Consider the following 11,089-nt stretch of genomic DNA (forward strand, 5'->3'; position numbering starts at 1 on the left):
TTGCAGTTGGAGCTTGAATTAGTAGTTTTATCTCTAAAGACCAGAAAATGCCTGGTCGCAGCAGACTTCCTATTGCATTTTATATGGCTCTCAAAACTAGACTGATTCTTAGCTGAGTGTCAATATTTAGTTATGTTTGGTTGTGTAACACAATTTTATCTAAGCTCAAGCAATCACACAATATTTTATTTATTTTTTAGCAGGGGGAAGAATATACAAAATTACTGCCATATGTTTCCTAAATTGAGTTGTAGTTTTGTTAACTCAGGAAGATTAAAACAGAGCAAAGCACATATTATTAGAGAACACCAGGATCAAGGTCTACTAGAAAAAGACTTTACACTATAGAATCCGGCTGCTCTGAGCTGGTTCTCTGATTAGCAACATTAGCATATTCTCAGAACTTGTTAGAAATGTAGGATATTCAACCCCCATGTCAGATCTACTGAGTCAGAACCTACATTTTGACAAAATCCCTAGGAATGGAGATGAAATTTGAGAAGCACTGCTATAGGGTCCATTTCTCAGGAGGTAGTCTTTAGACCACCCTCAGCCAAATTGCCTCAGAACATTAATTACAAATGCATATTCCTTGGTCCTGCCCAAGACCTACTAAAGTCACCCCATTTGACTTTTAGGCAAACTAGCTGTGAGAATTATTGTTCCAAAAAAGTATGTCATTTAAAAAGATACTTTGATGATTCAGATACTCTCCCCCACCCAATGAGTTGTGGGGCTAGGATAAAGGTGACCAGAAGTTAACTGAACTGGATGCTGGAGCTGAAAGAGATTGTGCAGGGTATCTGAACTCCTCATTTATTTGTTGACATAAGAAACATCCAAACCTGCAGAGAAATTTGATAAATTTCTCTGTCAAGAGCAATATGATGGCATATGCTTTTTTTGCATTTGAAATTGAGGAGGAAATTGTAAGAAAGATAACATGAAAGTGGGAGAAAGCAAGGTAGTGCTCAGATTACAGGATAGCTAAGGTTATGTGCTCTCTTGCTTGCTTTAGACAGGGTCTACAGGGGGTATTAGAAATAGGAGTTTGAAAGGGGACATTTCAAAGCTGCATTAACCTAAATGCACAGAAACAAGGGACAGGGCTTACTTAAGGCAAAGAGAAGCCTTTTAGTAAAGAAGTTATATGCCTGGGGCATGACTATCCACCATGATGTCGTGCCTGGCTAGGAATTTATGATCTGATCACTCTGTGAGGTTACTTTTCATAGAACCTTTTTTCTTTTAATTTAAATTCTTTATTTTTGAAAATATTACATATGTTTCCCATTTCTACCATTGACCTCTCCCCATCCGTTCCCCCACTCAGCACATCTCCACCCCCCTACTGTCTCTGTCCATTGGTTATGCTTATATGCATGCATACAAGTGCTTTGCTTGATCTCTTAACCCGCTCCCAGGCCTTCCCTCTGAGACTCAACTGTCTGTTCGATGCTTCTATGTCTCTGAATCTATTTTATTTATTTATTTTTTAAAATATATTTTATTGATTTTTTTACAGAGAGGAAGGGAGAGGGATAGAGAGCTAAAAACATCCTTATCTCTTGTTATGGCCTTCATTTTGAAGTCAATTTTGTCAGATATAAGTACTGCTACCCCAGCTTTTTTTTCATTTCCATTTACCTGAAAAGTGTTTTCCATCCCTTCACTTTCAGTCTGTGTGAGTTCTTTGTTCTCAGGTGGGTCTAATGTTTTCTTATTTATTCAGCTATCCTATGTCTTTTGATTGGAGCATTTAATCCATTTATGTTTAAGGTTATTGTTGATAGATATTTGTTTGTTGCCATTTTTATTTTTTACTAGAGGCCCGGTGCACAAAATTTGTGCACTGGGGGGTGGTCCCTCAGCCCACCCTGCACCCTCTTGCAGTCTGGGAGCCCTCAGCGGATGTTCGACTGACAGCTTAGGCCCGCTCCCCCCACCATGGGAAGCGGGCCAAAGCAGTCAGTCAGATATACTTAGCATTGCCACGGAGGCAGGAGAGGTTCCCACTACTGCCACTGCACTTGCCAGCTGTGAGCCCAGCTTCTGGCTGAACAGTGCTCCCCCTGTGGGAGTGCATTTACCACCAGGGGGCAGATCCTGCGCTGACCACCTACCCCCTGGTGGTCAGTGCATGTCGTAGTGACTGGTCGTTCCGCTGTCATGCTGAAACTGGCTCTCCAACATCCCCCGAGGGGGCCTGGATTGCGAGAGGGCACAGGCCAGGCCAAGAGACCCCACTGGTGCACGATCAGGGCCAGGGAGGGATGCAAGAGATTGGCCAGCTGGGGAGGGATGGTGGGAGGGCTGCAGGGTGTGTCCAGCCCATCTTGCTCAGTCCCAATTGACCGGACCCCAGCAGCCAGCTAACCTACTGGTCAGAGCATCTGTCCCCTGGTGGTCAGTGCATGTCATAGTAAACAGTTGTGCGGTCTTAGCATATCATTAGCATATTATGCTTTGATTGGTTGAATGGCTGACCGGATGACCGGACACTTAACATATTAGGCTTTTATTATATAGGGTGATGTAAATACATCATAACAGAGGCTGCGTGGTAAGGTCTAAGACGTCCCCTCTATTAAAGAAATCGGGGACCATATTGTCACACACTCATCCAGCAAACATCTCCAGTGCTTTCTCTAGCCCTGAGCAGTCTTTCTGTGGGTTCCCTGGTGATGGAATTTCTAGCAATGACCCCTGAGGGCCCCTCCAAGGAGACACTGCCGACAGACACCACACTGCCTTTTCTGACTCTCAGGTTTGTTTTGTTTTGTTCATTTGTACATTTCTTACAGTGGAATCTGTGTCTGACATGCTAGACTTGGACTTATTCACATTGACAAAAATATCTGAGTCTCTAGGCCCCCAAACATGATGACCTTTGCAAGGCCTCCTGGGAGATCTGACAACTGCCCATGGGGACCATGGAGGATGGACCCGTCATCTCCTCAGATAAACAGTTGGCAGGAGTCACATGTTTCCCAACATTTAGGATCCTGGCAACACTGTGAAGGGGTCCAGGGTGACTGGTGTCCGTGGTGGGCAGACCCCAGTGGTCTCGGTGTCCTGCCTCATGTGAACGTTTTCTCTCAAGCGTGAGAGAGGCCATGGCTGCTCCTAACAGCCCAGCCAGGGAGCTGGGATATGACTCCTGCAGCTCCCTGGGGCCTGTCCTGCTTGGTTGTGGCAGCCGCGGGGGGAGGCCCTCTTGGGGACTGGAGAAGCCGTGGCAAGGAGCCGGGGTGGCCTCTAGGACCTCAGGGGGTCTCTGTCCACAGCCAGCACGCAGCTGGGCCTCTAGTCAGGCAGTCCCCAGGACGGATCCTGCCAGCGTCCTGATGAGCATGGGCCAGAAGGCTCCCTGCTCGCCACAGTCTTGCACAGCATGTGAGAGCTAGAGCATAGGGTCCGCTAAGCTGCCCCACTCTGACCACAGGACCTGTGAGACCTGTCCTGCTGTTGGCTGAGTCCACGGGGGTTTTACTGTCCCCACTGCCCTCTGCCACCACTTCCCCTCTCATGCAGCACCGCTGTCTGCCTGCCCAGCTCCTGTGTCCCTGAACCACTTAGTGTCCCCCCATGTATTCCTGGGTGGACCTCGCTTTCTGAAGTGCTGTCCTCACCCTCCCCACCACTTACTCTCCACTTGCTTGCTCATTGGCCACAGAGCCTCTGACCCCATCCCCAGTTTCCATCCTCCTGTAATGAAGAACCACACCCATGGGCTGACAGCAGTGCATGCTGATGGACTTGCAGTTCTGTCGGTGAGGACACAGCAGTCACTGGGTGTGGCAGACACGTCTCTGCCCAGGGGCTCAGGAGAACCACTGGCTCCACATCCAGCCTCTTCCTTCAGCAATAACAGCTGAGCCCCTCACACTTCCTCAGGTCCTCCTTTTGCCTCCCTCAGCCCCGTGCGAGGACTCCCGCGATCACAGAGGCCCAGGGATTCAGGGCACTCTCCTGCCTCAGTCAGCTGAGGCGCCATTGCAATTCCACCTGTTTAGCTTTGCAAGTCGCCCTGTAACACTTGGGGACAGAATGCAAATTTCATGGCTGTTTTTCCTGCCTTCACACATTGTGAGAGCTGTAAGTTCAAACAATGGTCTGAGGCCTCCCTGTAGCCTGGGGTTCACCTTCTAGGGGACATACACCCTCAGGAGACCCTGAAATGCACAGAATGCTCACATCTAAGGACTCTGCTCCCTGCGGGCTCCCTGGCACTGGGCATACCCTGAAGATATATGTTAAGGAGGGACATTTAATGGTTCACAAACCACATCATAAAAATGACAGCTGGGTCTGCCTTCTTGTGAAAATGTCTCCCAGTTTCTTATTCTCCTCTCACACCCTGAAGGGGTTGGAGGTGCAGCTGTGATGACTGAGCAGTGAGAACGTTAGAGCCCCTCAGAGTCAGTGCCAGGCCTGCAGGGCAGGGGGCGGGGAGGCAACCACTGCATCACAGCCCCAGCAGCAGTCCTTTCAGGGGCTCCACTGGGTGACTCCCAGGGTGCATCAATTGTCTCAATGGGTGTCCCAAATTTCCCAATAAATCTCTAAACAAAATTAATTTTAATGGCTTTAATTAGCCTTAATGGACTATTCCTATTAGTATCTGCTCTTTTTGTGAGGTTGTTAAGGAAATATATAGAGAGGAACAAACCAACAGGCCAATGAGGGAAACAATTGGTCCAAAGTCTTTTGAAATTAATTGCCTGTGTGCTACCTACTCACATCTCCTTCCGTGTGCAGTGCTTACACTTCATCTGGAGCAGGGCGGGCAACCTGGAGGAAGCATGGGGAGATCAGTAACTGCTAGTTGCCCCTGGTGCTGCTGGCGATATTCTTTCTTCCTTGTGGAGTGTCTAGGGAGGGGAAGTGGCTGCAGTGCCCGAGGCTGAGTTCCAGGAGGCTGACAGCGCTGTCAAGATTTTGCCAGCAGTGCTGGTCCATTGGTGCCTGTCCTGTCCTCTGGAGATTGACCTTGCAGGACGACTAAAGGAGCCAGTCCCCAGTTCCACCCTGCTTCCGCCACCAATTGATTGGAGTTTGAGGGCCGGGAGGAGGGACCAAGAGGTCTGCCTTCCACCCGCCCACTCACTTCACCAGTCTCTGCTGCCAGGTATTCATCAGTGTCTGAGAGACCCCGGTTCCCCCGTTAGCCTTCCCCTGATCAATGGAGCCTGCTGTTTGGTCATCTGTCCAGTCATTTAGGATGTGATGGACCCTGGCTCTTCATATCCTATCTAATAAAAGAGAAACATGGTAATTGGCGTACGACCGCTACCCTTCCCATTGGCTAATCAGCGAGATATGCAAATTAACTGTCAGCCAAGATGGCGGCCGGCAGCCAGGCAGCTTGAAACTAACATGAGGCTTGCTTGCTTCAGTGACGGAGGACTGCAACGTTCCCCGCCTGCCGCTGCAGGCCTCTGAGCTGCAAGCAACTATGTAACAAACATAGAAGCTAAACAAAAACCCAGAAACCTGCCGGGCTTCAGCCAGCAGGATTGCAGCATTGTAAGCAAAGGCCAGAAACCTACTTTCAGCAGCGGAGGCCTAAGAGCTGGAGCCAAGCCTCAAAGCTAAAGCTGGCCCAGAATTAAAAAAAGAAAAAGAAAAAAGGAGCAGTTGGGAGCTTCAGTCACCCCCAGCCTGAAAACAGCCCTCAGCTCCTCACCCAGACTGGCCAGGCACCCCTGTGGGGACCCCCACCCTGAAGGGTGTGTGACCAGCTGCAAACAGCCATTATCCCCTCACCCAGGCTGGCCAGGCACCCCAGTGGGGACCCCCACCCTGATCCAGGACACCCTTCAGGGCAAACCAGCCAACACCCACCCATGCACCAGGCCTCTACAGGCCTATATAGTAAAAGGGTAATATGCCTCCCAGCACCGGGATCAGCGTGACAGGGGGCAGCACCCAAACCCCCTGATCACCCTGAGGCTCTGAGGCTCTGTGTGTGACAGGGTGTGGCGCCCCAACCCCCTGATCAGCCCCGCTCTGTGTGTGACAGGGTGCGGCGCCCCAACCCGCCCCCCCCCCCCACGGGCCCTGCTCTGTGTGTGACGGGGTAGAGCCATAACCTCCCCATCGGCCCTGCCCTGAGTGTGAGAGTGGTAGCACCCCAACCCCCTGATCATCCTGAGGCTCTGTGTGTGACAGGGTGTGGCGCCCCAACCCCCTGATCAGCCCTGCTCTGTGTGTGACAGGGTGCGGCGCCCCAACCCCCCCGCCCCCCACGGGCCCTGCTCTGTGTGTGATGGGGTAGAGCCATAACCTCCCCATCGGCCCTGCCCTGAGTGTGAGAGTGGTAGCACCCCAACCCCCTGATCGGCCCTGCTCTGTGGGTGATAGAGGGCGGCGCCCCAACCCCCTGATGGACCCTGCTCTGTGCGTGACAGGGTATAGAGCCCCAACCCCCCTGATGGGCCCTGCTCTGTGTGACAGGGGGACATGCCCCAACCCCCTGATTGGCCCTGCTCTGTGCATGACAGGGGGTGGTGCCGCAGCCTCCCCATCAACCCTGCCTTGAGTGTGACAGGGGATGGTGCCCCAACCCCCCAATCGGCCCTACCCTGAGCGTGACTGAGGGTGGAATCACAACCTCCTGATCGCCCTGCTCTGTGTATGACAGGGGGCGGCACCCCAACTCCCCAATCGGCCCTGCTCTGAGCCCCACCAGGGGCTGCACCTAGGGATTGGGCCTGCCCTCTGCCACCCGGGAGCAGGCCTAAGCCAGCAGGTCGTTATCTCCCAAGGGCACAGGCCGGGCTGAGGGTCCCCCCTCCCCCCTGAGTGCACATATTTTTGTGCACCGGGCCTCTAATATATATATATATATATATATAGAGAGAGAGAGAGAGAGAGAGAGAGAGAGAGAGAAAGAGAGAGAGAGAGAGAGAGAGAGAGAGAGAGATGCCTGTGTTTTTTCTTCCCCTTTTACAACAGTCCCTTTAGCATTTCTTGGGGGTAGAAGCAGGAAACAGGAAATTAGATATATGAATAAACCAACAGAGACTAAAATGAAAATACATCAATAAAGTAGATCCATTTTTAAAAAGGTGAAAAAAGAAAGAAATAGAAAAACTAAAACAGGAAAAGGAGAAGAAAAACATGAGGAAAGAGAAGTGAGAAAGAAAAAGGTGCATAAAATGTAAAAAATAAAAATAAAATAACATGAAAAATAAAAATAATAAATTTTTAAATAATAAAAATAAAAAAAATAACAAAGTAAAGTGTTGTTCGCTTCAGCCAAGTTTTAATGTCCCATGAATGCTGGTTTAGCACCCCACTCTTCTGTTCTGTCTGCTAATTCTGAGTTTCCAGTTAGGTACTTAGGTGTTGACCACTGACAGGTACTGTCTTTTCACTTTTAGTTTGAAGCTCCAAGTGATCTACAGGTCCTCTGCTTGTGTCTGTCTCCACGGGCCTTAGCTGTTAGTTGATGGAGCCAATCTTCCCTCTTTGCCTGTCTGCCAGCTGTCAATCTTAATCACACAAGCATCTGTTTCTGATAGGACTTTAGGTGGGGCTGGTACTGTTTCACCTTCAGGTAGTAAGATGGGTGTTTGTTTGTTTTTCTGACTCCGAGCTACTCCTCCATGAGTGGCCCAAAATATTACTCTGGCCTTGGTTGGTCAGAGATCCTCATATGGAGACCACTGGAGTGGTTCTGGAAACCTGGAGTTTTTATCAGTCTGGTTCCCAGAATAGTGGGGTGGACCCGCCACTCTTCCAAGCCAGTCACTGAAGGTTCTTTGGGCCTATTCAGACCCCTATACTTGGCCTCTGCCTTTGTTTACTTTGTATAGCTCAAAATGCAGGCAGGGTGTGGTAGACTGTGTTACCGCCTTGAGGCTACTGGGAAGGGCTAGCTCTTCAGGGGAGAAATGGCCACTAAGGTTTGGAAGCTTAAAAATGTCCCAGTGCAGGAGTCCTGGCCACATTTCCCCACCCACTTTCCCTCCCCAGCTTCTCCTCAGGCACCTCAAGTTTGTGCCTCTCTCCATGCATCAAAGCCTCAGGTGAGTGTTTGCAATTGAAAAGTTCTGTGTTCCGGGTTTAGCGAATAAAAGCAAAGACAAAACAAAACCAAAACAACCATGAAACTGTGGGTTTCTCCCCCACCCCCCCTCCCCCAGCACTGCACTGTTCAGTCTGCCTTTCAGCTGCCTTTTGCAGGGCAGCCTTTCGAAGCTGTGGCTTTAAGTCCAGATTCTCCTGCCACCAGCAGACCTGTGGTTCTTCCTTTCCACAGTTGGATGTTATGCCTTTTGCCAAGGGATGCGGCTTTGGTGCAACACAGCTTCCTCCTCACCCTTTCAGCCCACTGGGCAGCTGTCCTTCTCAAGCCCAGATTTCTGTTCCTACCATTCTCCAGGTGTCCTCTGCTCTTCCTTGTTATAAATTGTCTCCTCATCTGTGTCTAATTTATTAATTCCAGGTTCTCTGATTTAGTTGCTTTCCAGCCTGGCCGTGGGACGAGGTGCATGACACATCTGCCTATATGGCCACCATTTTCTATAATCTCTCCAGTTGATTCTTCTTTGTTATAAGCTCCCTTTCTATGGTGCTTTAGCTCTCATAAAGACCCTTATAATTCTCATGAAGTTGCTTGTAGTTTTCACAGAATTGTTTGAACACCCTTATTACCATGACTGAATTCTTTAACTGAAAAATTGTTTATCTCCATTTCATTCAGTTCATTTTCTGGTGATTCCTCTTTTTTATATATATATATATTTATTGATTTTTTACAGAGAGGAAGGGAAAGGGATAGAGAGTTAGAAACATCGATCAGCTGCCTCCTGCACACCCTCTACTGGGGACGTGCCTGCAACCAAGGCACATGCCCTTGACCGGAATCGAACCCGGGACCCTCCAGTCCGCAGGCCGACGCTCCATCCACTGAGCCAAACCGGTCAGGGCTGATTCCTCTTTTTCATTTGGGGATTGTTTTTTGTTTTTTTTGTCTCCCCATTTTTTTCTGTCCCTTTGTTTTTGTTTCTATATATTAGATCAAAATGTTCTGCCTTCCAGATGTTTTGGGGTGGTCTTATGTAGTAGGTGTTTTGTGAGACCCAGATGTGCAGTCTCTTAGATCTCTTAGATTGCCTGAACTGGGTGCTCTAAGAAAGCCCCTTGCTTGAATTATTTAGGTTTTCCTGTTGTAGTTGTGTCTTGAATGTTATTGTCTTGTTCATGGATGGAGTCTCCTCTCAGGCTGGCGGGCTATGTGGCTCACACCCGACCATGTCATGTGAGCTGTTGTGGAGGTGCTGACTGAAGAGAACAAAATGCAACACAACAAAACATGAAACAGAAGAAACAAAACAAAAAGGTACACAAGACAGCTATAGCACCAACAAAAGCAACCACCAAATAAGACAGAGTTAGAAAAGAGAAAAGAATGCAAGAATGATAGAAAAAAAGAAAGAAAAAAAAATACGAGAAGAGAATTTGTTGGGCAGTAGGCTGGCTAGTGGGAGGACAAACGGGCTGTGGGCCAGCCGGTGGACTGGACGGGGACTGGGCAAGTTTGCATGGTGGCTTGTGAGCGCAGGGTGTTGGGCCTGCATGCCCGCTGCCATGGCTTTCTGCAGGAGGACAAAAAGTTACCCTCTCTTCAGCTAGGAGTTCGTCACCCACAACCATGCAGACATTGGCTTCTGCCTGGTGCTCTGCGTCCTCCTAGGGCTTATGTTTGAGATTAATAGAGTAAATCTAGTGTCTGAAACCTGACCTGTGACCTGCCATCCCCAAGCCCCACCTGCCAACAGTGCTCTGAAGGCTTTGCCTGGCTAACTAATACGGTTGCTTCTACAAAATCCCACTTCATCTGGAAGGCCTCTTTAATTACTCTGACCAAATGGCATGCTTTCTTCCTCAAAATTATGAGAATGAATTAAAAACAGTACAGGGTGAAGAAGGTGCTGAGAAGGACTGCATCAGTACTTAATTACATTCTTCTGAAGCCTAGTTTCAAATAGCTATCCATTATATTTAATGTCTGATGCATCACAGTTTTTGACTCACCCAAATTAGTCTTCACCTGTGCCATCTAATAGGTAGTTACTAGCCACATTTGACTATTTCAATGTAAATGCATTAAAATAAAATGGAATTAAGAAAAAAATATGAGAAGAAAACAAAATAAACATAAAAAAGCACAAACAAAAAAAAAACAATAAAAGGGGGGTAGGATATGTAGATGCAGAACTGAAATAAAATAAGAATCAAGAATTAGAGGAGTAAGGAAGGAAAATGGTTTAAAATAAAGGAGGGAGAAAAGAAATGAAATGATAAGAAAAAAATTTGAAAAGGAAAATAGAGGAGAAAGCAGATAGATCTAAAATAAGAAAAAGGGAAAAGATGAGAAAGCAGTAGAAAAAGAAATGAGAGGGGGAAAAATAGAGTAGTGGAAAAAAAGAAAAAAAAATTGAAGAGGAAAATTTGATATATGAATGAAACAACAGGGACTAGAATAAATACAAATCAATAAATTTTAAAAGGAAAAAAAGGAAAGAGAAAAAATAAAAGAGGGAAAAAAAAGTTTTTCTTTTTTTTTTTTTAAACGTTAAATTTTATTGGAAATGGGTAAATTTCTTTTCTTTTTTTTTTTTTTTAAATATATTTTATTGATTTTTCACAGAGAGGAAGGGAGAGAGATAGAAAGTTAGAAACATCGATGAGAGAGAAACATCGATCAGCTGCCTCCTGCACATCTCCCACTGGGGATGTGCCCACAACCCAAGTACATGCCCTTGACCGGAATCGAACCTGGGACATTTCAGTCCGCAGGCCGACGCTCTATCCACTGAGCCAAACCGGTTTCGGCGGGAAAAAAAGTTTTTTTAAAAAAAAAGTGATGTGGCATTTGTTTCAGCAGAATTTAGTGCCCCCTGGGAGATCACTTTGAATTCCACTCCTCTGTTTGCCAGTTCTGATCTTTCTGTTAGGTACTTAGGTACTAACTAACCACTGCCAGGAACCGTCCTTTGGTTTTCAGTGGCCTGCTTGAATCTCCAAGGGATCTGCATCTGTCTCCACAGGCCTTTGCTGCAAGCAGGAGCGGCCA

This window comes from Myotis nattereri, assembly GCF_964212035.1.
Source record: "Myotis nattereri genome assembly, chromosome: 1".
Taxonomy (NCBI): Eukaryota; Metazoa; Chordata; class Mammalia; order Chiroptera; family Vespertilionidae; genus Myotis; species Myotis nattereri.